Below are 14,647 nucleotides of genomic sequence, written 5' to 3' on the forward strand. Positions count from 1 at the left end.
GAGGGTGGTTTATTCCATTATGGGACTGAGGATCCAAGTGAATTGACCACCCTCTAGCCCATCTTAAGCACTTTTCTAGACCGTTTAATGGTGTTTGAATTCCTCAGCATGATCTTTGTTGCTTATGAATCCATCGTGCAGTAGACTAGGCATCTACTCAGCATTGACTGAATTCTTTTTTGTCTCCACATTTTTTCAAACCGTGTTTTGTTTCTAGAGCGGGACACATGACAGACTAAAGATTTCAATAATGAATCATATGTCTCGTCAAAAGCTAAAGCAATGTCAACCAACCCACGTCTCTTCAAAGATTTTTTTATCATTAAATTAAAAGTATTTAAATAAAAGACCAGCTTTATATTTCTACTTTCATATCAACAATAAATTGATGTTAAAGATATTAATTTTTGTTTATAATTTTTGTTTTATGAGCTTTTATGTTAGTAAGTTTTAGTGTTAGATTATAATTAGTTTTAGTTAGTAAGTTAAAGATTAATTATTAATTGTTAGATGTTAGAATTAGTTAGTTCTTTTTATTATTTCATATTAATATTTTAGTTAGTTAGTAAAGTTTAATTATTGATAAATGTTAGTGTTTTAGTGTGTTTTTAGTTAGTTATAATTTAGTTTAGTAGTCTTTTAATAGAGTACATTGATATTATTTAAATTTAAATAAGTCTATGATTTTAAAATATAATATTATCTTTGTTTTAGTCAAATTATATGAAATATTTAGATATGTTGTTTTTCGATTTGGATTATAAACTAGATCTTATTAATGTTAGTAGATAAGAATTATTATTATTTTGAAAATAATACTTAGTTTTATTTTGGTTTAGGCTATTGAAATTGTTTTAGGGATTAGAGTTATTATGATGGTGCTAGTTATTTTTAGATAACATCCTTTGGAAATCTTATGTTAGAAATCTTTTGTTGGGATTTAAATTTTTGCGACGATTATAGAAATCTTCGTGTCACAATTGTGTGAATGTTATTTTTATGTTGCATGAAATTTACTGATGTTTATCACTTTTAGTCGACATATACTTAACAAAGAACTAAGTGATGAAATGAATAAGTTGATTTATAGTTAAGTTTTTATATTAGTCAAGTGAGTTTATGAGATTGAATAAGTTGTTAAAAGTTGAATTAGTACATCTGGACCTGAGAATAACTGGTTCACCCACCCCCCCTCCCCTCACCCTTCTAATCTAAGGTAATTAAATCCTTTTATAGGTTCACACCTAACAATGTGTTTTGTAATCTTTAACAGGGTTGGATCTTAATCGAGCTCACTTCAGAAGAGTGACACAGTGGTAACATGTTACTTGGTGGTTTTTCCCAAATTGGGTTTCCATGTTAAATCTTCATGTCACAATTGTGTGAATGTTATTTTTATGTTGCATGATATTTATTGATGTTTATCACTTTTAGTCGACATATACTTAACAAAGAACTAAGTGATGAAATGAATAAGTTGATTTATAGTTAAGTTGTTATATTAGTCGAGTGAGTTTATGAGATTGAATAACTTGTTAAAAGTTGAATTAGTACATTTGGACCTGAGAATAACTAGTTCACCCACCCCCCCTCCCCCTACCCTCAATTATTCTAAATATTCTAACACACACAAACGCGCGCGCGCACAAACACACAAACATTAATATACATTTTAACATATATATGTATAAATACTAACATTAGTTTACATGGTTTTACTACTTATATTAATATATTATTATGTATATTAGTTTATTATGTTTATATTAATTATCAAAAATATCAAATATCTAAAATGAGGCATTTTTTTTAAATGCTTATTTTTGGTCTCTCATAATCTTATGTATACCCTTTCATGCTTTTATTTAAACACAAAGTGAAAATCATTAGACTTTCAAAAATTAGGAGAATTTTATTGAGGTAAAGATGAGTTTCAAACTCCAAGATGACACATAAATCATAAAGGAATGATTATTTTAGAAATTGTGAGGACCATCAAAATGTTATTCTAGGAAGGGAACCCAGAGAAGTGTGATAAATTATCCCAAATATAGAGAAATGACCAATAATATTTTGCACTAGGATTCTTCTTAGATTTTCACAACTTTTAATTTATGAGTGGTGCATGAAATATGACCAAGTTAAACACTTAAGACAAATTAACAATTGAAGACTCATATGAATGTTTCTCAAATCAATTATAGCTTATAGGGAAAATGTGGCTTATGTATACAAATAAAATGAAAAAAAAATCAAAAAAATCTATTAACTCTACAGGATTAAGTCTTTATGGATAAATAGAAATATGTTTCCACTTAAATAGAGGTGGACCATTTAACCCAAGCAGATCTTTAATTCACAGATATGAAGGGTAGCAATGATATTAGAACTTTATTCCATAGAATATATATCGAAAACATAATAACAAGTTATTGATTTAAATTGATGTGTACAAATAATATGAAAATCAAGAAAAATTTAACTCTACATGATTAAGTCGTTATACATAAATAAAAATATTTTCCCCCTCAAATAGAGGCGAACCTATTAACCCAAGTAGATCTTTAATTCACTAAATTGAAGGATAGCAATGACATCAGAACTTCATTCCATAGAACATATATTGAAGACATAAGAACATGTTATTGATTTAAATTGATGTATACAAATAAAATGAAATCAAACATTTTTTTTTGGATGAATAGTCCTTTTCTATTAATAAATAATATACTTAGTTACAATTCACAAAAAAGGGGTTGGGGGATACAAGATCACCCCGTGAAAGTTCACACAGCCATAACCAGAATCAACAACTATCCATCAAAAAAAAACTTTAAGAAACAACCGTTAGGCTGCCAAAGCAGTGCTAGCTGAGGGTGGTGGGTCATCCTGATCATGAAATCCCTAGTCATCTCTGGGATTGGCAAGTGGTTTGGGAATAGTCTAGCCATCAACAACATTGTCGAGGGCCTAAGCTACATCCTTGTTATCAATATGAGGGGGCAAGATGACCAATTCGAAATGAATTGGCCATTTACCAGGTACAATACACCAAGCATCAGGAGAGGGATCCATTGGGCCCAGGGACCACCCTGTGCCACCTTGGGGTAGAGAAAATGAGTGGCAATGCCAACCACCATCGCCATCACTACAAGAGCGATGATAGGAAGCCTGCGAGTGAGGCATGTGTTAGCGATGACCTGAAGAGTTGTGTCCCCAGCAATGGCCCTTGGGAAAAGTAGCGTCAACTGAGACATCAAGTGGTACTCTAGTACTTGTATAGGGAGCACTATGCAAGTGGTTAAGTAGCTCTTGGAGGTGGGCCACCTCCAGAGCCACCTTGTTGGCATGTACTTGAATCTGCATCATTATATTATTACAAATGCATGCTTTAGTGTACATAGAAATATTTATGTCAAGAAAACTGTGAGTGAATATAATAGCATTCCTATCTTTCCATAAAGTAAAAAAAATCTCCATCATGAAGGTATGCTAGATTTGGGTAAACTTCTTAGGAAACTTGGCGGAATCACCCAAAAAAACCATATACTAGGAAAAGGGTTCTGGCCAAAAGGGTTTAAAAAATAATGAATCTAGTGCCAATATTGTTGAGCACATCTACAAAACCAAAAAATATTCAAAAAAGTCTTTGGTTGCCCACAAAAAGGACATTGGGGATCCAAAACCGCAAAATGCTTGAGTTGAGGCCTAAGGGGAAGACCTTGAAAAACTAGACACCAAGCAAAGTGGGCAATCTTGGGCTCCATGATGGCAATCCAAATAGTGTCAAAATGCTTTCTCCACTTAGAAAGAGAAGAATGCAAATGCCAATGTTGGTTGAGGGTATCCACCATTGGAAAATGGAGAGAAAGCCATAGATACCCCAATCTGGGCTTATAGCTAGTGAAGGGAGTGGCAAGATACCATTTCCAATTAGTCCACCAAGGATGAATAGACTAGATACCCACTTTATGAAGTAAATGATCTGGAATTGTAGCAACCAATAGATCAAAAGTCTGTCGATCTAAATGGGCAAGATGGAACTGGACTTGCATAGCTTCCTAGGATTTGAGGCTCATAGTGACCTTGGAAAAGAGGCCCTTAAGGGTCTTGATGCCATGTTTTAAAAAAAATAGAGCACAAGCACCTTGAGTCTTGGCCAAAGGGACACCCTAGGTGGCAAATAAAGGAGACCACCAAATGTTCTGTTGATTCAAAGAGAGTCCATCCCGAAAACCATCATTGGATCAGCGAAGCCAAGGCTTGACAGCTTTCCAAGCTTTCCAAATGCTCTTGATAACAAAAGAGCCATGTATGTGCACAAGTTCCCACATGAAAAGAAGGTTTTGAAAGCCAATCCCCTTCCATGTCGGTCTATTAACAGGAAACCCAAAAGATATGTAATGTTGAACCAAAACTTTCCATGCTTAATCTCCACTAATGGCACGAATGATCCATTTGGTACAAAGAACAAGCCCTTACTTCTGAGTGGAAACAAGGCAAAGGCCTCTAGACTCTTTGGGGAGACAACAATAATCCCAAGCCACTCTATGGAAGCCATGATGATCAAAGCCAAAAGCCCAAAAAAAGTCACAAAGTAAATGCTTTAATTTCATATAAGAGGCTTTGGAAGGAGCCCATCATGAAGAATAATACACATATGTAGCGGCCAAAACCTTTGAGTAAATTTGGAATCTCCTTATAAGGGAAAGGGGTTTAGTAAACCAATAGTTAACCTTCTTTACAATCTTGATAAGGGTAAAATTCCACAAATCAACTGGCAAAGCTTGAAAGTCAAAAGGAATGCCCTAAAAGCCAAAGATCTCCTCGTGAGTGACCCATTTCCATTGGAATTGGTCAAGCCATGGCAGAGCTGGAAGAAAACATTGTCAAAAACAAAGAGTTTTGTGCCATTGAATAGCTGAGCCAAAGGTTTGACAAAGGTATCCAGATATTACAAGGCATTAGTGATGTTTTCCTCATCCTCCAAAAGAGTGAGAAAGGAATCATTAGTAAAGAGTCCATTGACCAACTAGGTGGAGGAATCTGGTAAGGAAATTCCATGAACCAAACCAGAAGAAATGGAGTGGGCTAGCAAGTATCCAAAACCTTTAGCAATGAGAACATATAAAGCCAAAGCTAGAGGGCAACCCTGCTAGATGGAATGAAAGAGCCCAAAAGCTTTAGATTGAGAGCTATTGATAGTAATACAAGTATTGTATCTCCAAAAAGCATTTTCATAGAATGAAGAAAATTAGGGTCGAAACCAAGAGCTTGAAGCATAGCCAAAATGAAAGGCCATTTGATCTGGTCATAAGCTTTAGAAAATTCAAATTTCAAAAGCACAGATGATTGATTGGACTTTCCAGCTCACACCATGCCTTCCCAAATAGTAATGATGGTGTCAAGAATATACCTGGACTTAAAAAAGCTAGTTTTCTCTGGTTGCACAATTAAGGAAAAGAGATGGTGGAATTTGAGAGAAATTGCCTTAGCAATAATTTCATAAGACACATTAAGCAAGGTAATGGGTTACATCAATTACAGATATCTTCGTGATCTCCAACTTTAGGTATGAATTTGATGTTTCCTTTATTCATTATAGCTCCTAGACTCTTAGAATGATAGGCTTCAAGATAAACTTTGTGTAGGTTTGGACCAATAGACTCCCAAAGGTGTTTGTAAAATTTATAGGGAAACCCATCACAGCTAGGGGATTTGTCATTAGCCATAGAAAAAATTAAATCCTTGAGGTCTTGGATGGTGAGAAGCTGCTCATAGAAGGCTCATTCTCAACCACTAGGCAGTTTGGAGTAATAATAATACACTTTCTAAGGGCTTCCTCTTGAGCAACCAAATTTCCCTATGAAGCAAACACATTTTTGTAGTGGTGAACAAAAGCTTGTAGGATCTCAGGGAGACTAGAGAGAACATAATTTCCTTGTTGAATATTTTTAATCCCAAAATTGGTATGACAAGCTCTAAGAGCTTGAAAACATTCTTTAGAAGGCTTATCACCAACCTCCAACCAATGGAGGCAAGCTTTGATTTGGGCCTCATGGGAAGCATAGTTATCTGCAACCTTCTTGTCATGGTGAAGCTTGGCAAGTTGAATTTACAAATCAACATCAAAAGGGTTAAGGGTGATAGCTTCATAAGCTTTTTTGAGAGCTGTAGTAGTGGATTCATAAGACTGGTGTTTGAAAACTGCCAACTGCCACCCATAGATGTGTAGAAATCTAACAGTTCTGGTGATGGCATCATTCCACCAGTAAATCCGACCTGTGTGAGAATGTGAATGTGGCTCCAAATTCCAAACGTGTAGGATATGAGAAATAGTGAAAGCATGTGTTATCATTGACGTATAGAGGAAAATTTGAATCCTGACAACACACTGGACAGCTATATACCAAGACATGGAAAAATAAGTGGGATAGTGGTATAATATTGTTACCAGACCTAGTAACCCAACTAGATCTTTAATTCACTAAATTGGAGGATAACATGATATTAGAACTTTATTCCATTGAATATATATCAAAGATATAATAACAAGTTATTGATTTAAATTGCTAAAATCCTCCTAAACCTAGCAACAGTGTTTGTCTATTATGAAAAGATGAGTTAGATATTGGTGACTTATTACTTTGATGAAATCACACCCAGTGCATTAGCTACTAGGTAGCATTTTGAGCTAATCTAGTTAAATGAAAGTAAGATATTTTTAAGTTCCATCTTTTTGAATCTAAGCTAGGGATACTACCAACAATCATAGAAGAGGTTTGATAAGTGCATATGCATAATTTTATCTTAAATGGGAAGCATGATGGGCATGATTCCCTTATTTGCAACAATACATTGTTATTACTTAACATTGACTAAGAATAATAAGGATTATTATTTCATGGAATAAATAAGGAAGCTTTTTAGTTACATGCAACCTTATGTTTTCCATTCTCTCAATAGTGTTTATGTAAACTTTTTGGGCATTGATCTAGATATGGCCTTCAATAGAAAAGAATTTAGTGATAACTAAACAACAAATAAATTGTAAGGGTGATAATGTTTTGATAAGTAAAAAATAACACTAGTTTTATAGGAGATAATATTCTATAATGATTTTTTGGAGTTGGTAACAAACATTTGAGGCACTTTAATCTTATTTGGTTCCTGTAGTAGCTTACTAGTCAAGTCCCCTTCTTAAACTAAATAGATGTTGAGTCCCCATGGTCAAATATGATGACACCTCACATTTTTTTCTAAGGTGTTTAAAAAGGTTCAAAAAAGAAGATAGACTCATAGTTGTACGTTAAGCCATTTTTAGTACATTAATGTGACATCTTATAATTAGACATTTTTTAGATTACTAAACTGACGAGAACAAGTAGAATTCTACAATTCATTAAATAAATTTGTGTCTTGCTTATGGATTCGATGAAAAAATGTGTTTTTTAGATCAAAATTTGCGTCCTTACATTGTGATCCATCATCAAGGTGAGTGATAGAGATCAAGATGGATGAAATTTTGTATAGTAGCTTACTTGTTAGATGTCCTTATAATTAATTGGTTTGGAGTCTCCATGTTCATATATGATGAAACATCACATTTTATTTTTGCATTTAGGTATCCAAAAGGGTCCAAAAAAAGAAAATAGATTGATTCTTGTGCACCAAGCCAAGTTTTTTTATACACTGATGTCATATCTTATAATTATTTATTTTTCAAGCAAGAGCCTACAACACAGTGGTAAATCGTGAGCCTCTTATCGAAGAGGTCTTGGGTTTGAATCTACCTGTGCTTGATAAAATAATATTTAATCTTGGCTTCGGCCTCTTACCGATAAAAAAGAAAAAGAAAAATCATTTATTTTTCAAATTCATTAAATCTATAATAACAAGTAGAGTTCTACAGTTCATAAGATAAATAAGCTAGTTACTTTTGGTTTTGATTGTGTAAGTTTTTTTGTTGCATCAATATTTTTGAATCACACTTTGCAATCCATCATCAAGATGAATGATAAAGAACATAAGGATCAATTGTGATATGTATGCTCCCTATCATCGAGTCATTAAGCTAGACCACAAAGACCTTATACTCTTTATCATTCATCCTGATGATGGATCACAAAGTGTAATATCAATCATTAATGCAAAAAAGAAAAGAAAAAAAAGACACCTGATCAATTAAATACAGGTAATGGATCAAAAATGGTCTCTCTCTCATCAATTATTATGATGGATCACATAGTGTGAGCCAAGATGTTGAAGCATATAAAAATAATTACACAATTGAATCCAAAAGAAACTCACATATTTGATAAATCTTTTTGGAAATAAGTAAATTGACATGCTATTGTTTGTGTTTCATTATAATATTAATTGTATTCAACCACCTTACCCACTATCAAATTACCTTTCCCCTACCTAACTTTGAATTTTTCTAACTTGAATGAGCTTCCTGACACCATTGGTAACTTATCGTAGCTACAAATTGGTGTAAGAGCTTGAATGAGATGAATGCTACCATTGGTAGTTTATTACAATTGAAGAACTTGCATTTAATTCGTTAGTAATTTGAAAAGTATCCTTGATACCATTAGTGACTTATCACAGTTGCACAACTTAGATGTAGATTGGTGTGATAATTTGAATGACCTCCCTGATACAATTGGAAACTTATCACAGCTCCAAAATTTGGATTTAAGCTTCTGTGGGAACTTATGTTAAATAATAAATATCTCAACCTTATTAAGAGTGAAGAATATTATTTTTTGTGAAAGTGTAATGTGGATATTTTGAGAATTCCATTGTATGGAGATAGAAAAAAGTTGAGGTTTAAGATAATTGTGATATTTATGATGAGGGCAATACATTAGTTGTTTTTAAAATTAAGGGTTCTTAAATGCAATATACTTATATACTTTGTTATATGTTAGTGTTTTTAAATAGTTTTAGAAAACTTTTAGTTTACAATGTAAACATATTTTTAAAATTCATTTAAAATGTAATTGTGCTAATTGTGACAATGTTGTATTTTATTTCTAAAAAATTGTTAAAATTGCTTTTATACAAATTTAGCATCTTTATGTTTTTGATTATCACATCTACAAAACATGTATTTGAGTAGATTTGTTAACTTGAGTAGTCTATTTGATACCATTGGCAACTTATTGTAGCTAGGGAACTTGGATTTAGATTGGTTAGTGGCTGAAACTTTCAATCTCTAGATGACAGTTTATCTTTAACCTCTTTTGGCACTCTCCCTGTGAGCCTAAAAAGTATTTCTTTAGATGGCTATTGCTCTTAAAGAAAATTGTTGTTGGTAATACTTTACCTCGTGAGTTGGGTTGTCCTATTGTTTGTGGTGTGTGGTATGTTCCTGAATCTTTTGAACACTTATTTTTTGAATGTGATTTTACCCGAGGTGTGTGGTCTATTTTCTTTGGGTCACCCATTGTTTGGAATAAAAAATCCTAGTTTGTCATGGAGTGAAGTCTTAATCAGGTTTGTTGAGTCCTTTGATCTCAAGTCTAACACATTTTGGTATGTTCTTACCTGTGAGATTTTATGGTTTCTTTGGAAGGAGAGAAATGGAGAGATTTTTCAAAAGAGGAGGCAACTTATTGAGTTTGGATGTAAACTCATTCATTTTTATACTATGTCATAGGTTGTTACAGCCTTAGAGATTACCAAAGACAAGTTCATGATGGTGATGAGGAAGGGGCAAGTCATGATCCAAAAAAAAGATATTTTATCATGCCAATACTTCTCCATTCACAAGGATATGCTCAACCAAAGAGAAATGGATAACCTAAGTCAATTTATTGAGAAGCTAAGTATTAAAGATAGGTCTCATGTTGACTATAGGGTGCATCATGATCAAGCATTACCAAAGCATGGAGATAGATAGGATATTGTTGGACACTTCTTTCAAGCCTTTTTGGTGTCAAGAACACTTTTTTGTAGTAACAAATCTTTACGTGAATGTTTTGATTACGTAAAAAGAGGTTTTAAAGGACCTAAAACCTTTAACAAAGTATCAAAGAGTAACAAACTAAGGAGTTCAAAAAGAAAAAGCCTCAGATAAAAGATAGTCAAATCACAGTAACATGAAGCCCAAAACAACTATGCAAAAAGAACAGCAAAAGGATAGCAAAAGGACATCACTCAGACAGCTACAGAGTTTTCAATAGGTCCACCGCTTGAACTGCCAAAATGTTCATATTCTCTATAGTGGCTTTCATCTCTTCCAACTTTTTCACTTCCCCACCTGCATTCTTCTTGGAATTGGCCCTTGTGCACTTGCTTGGCCGTGTATCCTCATTCCCAATAGAGGAGTCAAGTCCTTTATCCTGATCTATCTTATTTAGCAAAGTATTGAAATTGTCAGCTGTAGTTTTTAGAATGTTACAATTTTTGTCACCCACATTCTTAATCTTGTTTTCCATATTACTCACTCTAGCTTCCAAGCTGTCCATCCTATTTTATATATCTTTATTAGCCTGTTCCAAATTCCTATTTTTTGGTTTCAATTGGAGGCACCCTTTTCATTAATTTTTTAACCTCCTCTACATTACCAATGTCTTCTGAAAGCCTATCAATATGTTGGCCCAATGTGCGCTCCCCCCTAGTTGTCTTATTGAGCTGCTCAAACTCCTTTGAGATCACCTGCATTTATTGTTTAAGGGTTCCAATCTCCTTCAAAATTAACCCCAGGTTACCCATGATACCCTTTAGCAAATCCTTCTTGTTCTCCTCCCTGCTATGGTCCAAATGGTGTTCTTGCTACCCTTGCCTGCTGATACCTAAATGCACCTCTTTTGGGACATTGTCCTCCCCCTCATTCTAAGCTAACCCTAGTTTTCTTTTTCTTCCCATCCCTTATATTAATAGTTCATCATCAGAGGGAACTGAGGTTGTATCCACATTCAAACACCTATTACCCGAGCCCTTCCCTCAAAATCCTCTCTTCTAAGAACCCTTTCTCATTTCCTCCACATAATCACTATCTTGATCCATGTCACTCCCCTTTCCTTTCTTTTTCTCCTTGGAGCTACTACCAAAATCCCCTTTCAAAGTCTGTTTAACATCCACCTAATCCCCTTCATCCTCATTGTCTTTATCTAGGTCCTCCTCTGAATCAAAGCCCTTTGTCTCATAATCAACTACTTTCTTACTTTGCCTAGGCCTATCCATCTTTTTAGTCTTTAGAAGGTTCATAATCAGAAACATAAGCCCCTCATGGCAGACATGATCACCATCCGGGTCATTTTGGGATGCCATAATGGAATTACCGAGAGATTGTCTAAGATAAAAAGGCAAATTAAATCTAATCCCATGCCTGAAATGATTGAGTAACATAAAATGGTGACCATAAATTTTTGTGAACTAACCATCCAGAGTGAGATATTCAATAATCATAAACACCACAAATCTTCAAAGGCATGAAATAGAAGCTGGGTTAAAGTAAAATTTACCTATTTTACCCAGTCTGTTGCATTCTTTAGCAAAATTCGCAAACTCATCGATTGCTCTATTAGACAGCTTTCTATCCTGATAAAAATTAATTCCCTCCATCTCTAGATCAATAGCTTCAGCTATGATTTCTTCAGTCACATCCATTCTTTGATTTCCTACAAGATCCATGCAATTTCCTTTTAGGTTTTCCATATATCCAGTAAAGTTTCCTTGCTCAAGAATTTCCCAGATTTCCTTCTTATTCCTCCATTCTTTATAGCTAGTTGGTTCGATTTTCTTTCATTTTCCTCCCATATTCCTGTTTCGAGAGTGAAAATCATGTCTTTTCCAAAAAAATCCTTTGCAACTAAAAGAGGTAATCGATATCACAACTAAGGCACACAGTGGCAAATAAGACCCACAATCTGTGTGGAATTAAGTGGAAAAACTTTGTCCTTCTCATAATAGCCCACTGCAGCCCAAAAATGTCACAAAAATAATTAACTATTTCTAACATGGAAATCATTAATGGACCACTTTTGCTTACTTCAAACTTTATCATGTTCGATCAGTAAGTACCCCTCTATGGGTATGTTATCATTATTGTTCCATATTACCTTTTCCTCACTCTTACAAGCCACATTGGCAGCCTAGTCAGCAACTTGATTGGTTTCTCTAAAATTATGATTAACAGTATAACTTTCAAAGGAATTAATAATATCTCTGGCTTGAAAAATAATGCTATTAATAGTCTAGGAAGACTTGGTAACTCCATTAAGGCAATTGATAATATTTAATGAATCCCACTCATACCATATATTTTTCAAATTCAAACTCTTAGCATAGATAAGACCATAAAGGGTAGCATTAGCCTTAGCCACATGATTAGTTTGAGTGCCAATAGGGATGGCCATACCCCCTATTCTATCTCCATTCTCATTCCTAATAATCACTCCACAACTTGCAATTCCTGGGTTGCCCTCTAAAGGCCCATCAAAATTTATCTTGTACCAGTTCATCAGGGGACAATCTCATCTCGCAAGCTTCCTAAGGTTAGGACCACTTTGAATCAGACTGATATCCTTAAGGTTCCAATTCTAGATCACCAAATCTTCCCATTCATTCTAAGATTGTTGACCATTTCCACTAGACCTTATATTCTCAATTATCAAATTCTTAATCTTATAGAAAACCTGATCAAGATTTGATTCAATTCCCCTAAACACCCTATCATTTTGTTCCTTCCAAACACCCCAGCAAAGGAACAGGAGAATAAAATCCCACAATCACAAAACTAAAGCATTATTACAAAGTGGCTTCCAACCATTAAAAATGTGTTGAATGGAATCAAGGAAAACCCAAGCAATATTCAGCAGACCACAAAACCTATTCCACACCTTTTTAGTAAAAGAATAGTGTAAGGTCATATGGTTGACCAACTCAGCATGATTATATTAACAATGTTGAACCCTCTCTTCAAAAGGTTATCCAAAGTCAAAATTTTATCTTGCAAAAGTATCCAAAAAAATATGTTAACTTTGGGATTCGTACCTTTAAACCACGCTTTAGCCCAGCAAGGCTATGGATTCTCTTCAAAAGCATTCACATACACCGAAGACACAAAGAAGAGCCCATTAGGATTGAATTTCCAAATTAGTGCATCCTCCTCATGGCTTAAGAAGACTGCATTCAGCATCTTGTTGATATAAATCAGGTTTCTATCCACCCTTTTAAGGTTCATCCACCTATTCCCCTCCTAATAATCCTCAACGAAAATCCTGAAGAGATTCTTACATTGCTCCATATAAGCATTATGCCTTTGATCAACACTAAGAGGATGATCAAAAATCCAAATATCATCCCATAAAAAAACTATCCTCCCATTTCTAACCTTCCATCTAACCCCTCTCTTAATAATATGTTTATGTTTTTGAGCATTTTTCCAAATCATAGAACCTCCTTGTATTGACTCATTATTAAGAAAGTAATTAAGATCTTGGTCCTCCCTATTATACTTATCAGTCCAAATTTAATGTCATTCTCCTTCTTTGTGCCACCTCCATAACAATTTGACCAGCAAAGCATCATTCATAGTGGTGACTCTTCTCAGACCAAGGCCACCTGTATTATAAGGCATGCAAACTTTCTCCCAAGCAATCAAAGGCAATCTTTTCTTTTTTTCCATACTCGTCCATAAGAAAAGCTTCTGAATTTTTTCAATAGCAATCACAAACTTTCTAGGAATCTTAAAAACACTCAAAGCATATAGTGAAACATTCTATAATATTGATTTGAGAATGATAATCTTACCATCCTGACTAAGGAGGGAACCTTTCCAACCAGCTAACTTCGAGTGAATTTTGCCAATTAGTGAACTCCAAAAGGTCTCAAGTGGATCCAAACAAAGAGTTAATCCAAGATAAGAACCCGATAAGGAACTGATCTCGCATCCAATGATCTTTTTAATTTTGTTCTGTCTCTTCTCATTCACATTGACAAAATAAATCACACGTTTGCTCAAATTAATAAGTTGACCTGAAGCTTTCCCATAATCCTCCAAAGCCCTCTTTAAATTTTTAGCATTTCTAACTGAGGGTTCTCCCATAACAATAGAATCATCCACAAATTGTTGATGCAAACAAATCAAGTCTTTGGAAGAGGGTTTAAGACCAACAAAATCCCCCACCCTCACCAACTTTTCCACAAATCTTCCTAGCCATTCAACCATCAAAATAGAGAGGATAGGTGAAAGCATACCCCCCTACCTTAAACCATGCAAGGCCTAAAAAAAAGGAGTAGGTGAACCATTCACAAGAACCGAGAAAGTAGCCGAAGAGACTAGCATAAGGACCAGATCCCTAAATCTCTTGTTAAAACCAAAAGCTTTGAGTCCTCTTAGAAGAAAAACCCAATCTACTCTATCATAAGCTTTGGGTAGGTCTAACTTAAGACGAAACCCCTCTTTCTTTAGAAGCATTGAGAGTGAATATTTTCATGCACCAAAATAATTGAATCCAAAATCTGCCTTCCCAGAACAAAACCATTCTATTGCCTGGAAATCAAGCTAGGGAGAAGGGACAAAATTCTTAGAGTAAGCACTTTAGAAATAATCTTATAAAAAGAATTACAAAGATTGATTGGTCTAAACTGGTCTAGACTATCAACACCCAGCTTCTTGGAAATTAAAGCA

The 14,647-nt window shown here is 34.5% G+C and overlaps 1 pseudogene; it reads left to right on the plus strand.

Moving 5' to 3' along the window:
* The window catches only part of LOC149572747 (disease resistance protein L6-like), a 56,106-nt pseudogene extending 52,864 nt beyond the window's left edge, over positions 1-3,242 (plus strand).
* The last annotated feature ends 11,405 nt before the right edge of the window (positions 3,243-14,647 follow it).

This window comes from Cupressus sempervirens, chromosome 2 (genome assembly GCF_028749045.1).
Source record: "Cupressus sempervirens isolate cs-2001-9-10 chromosome 2, ASM2874904v1, whole genome shotgun sequence".
Lineage (NCBI taxonomy): Eukaryota > Viridiplantae > Streptophyta > Pinopsida > Cupressales > Cupressaceae > Cupressus > Cupressus sempervirens.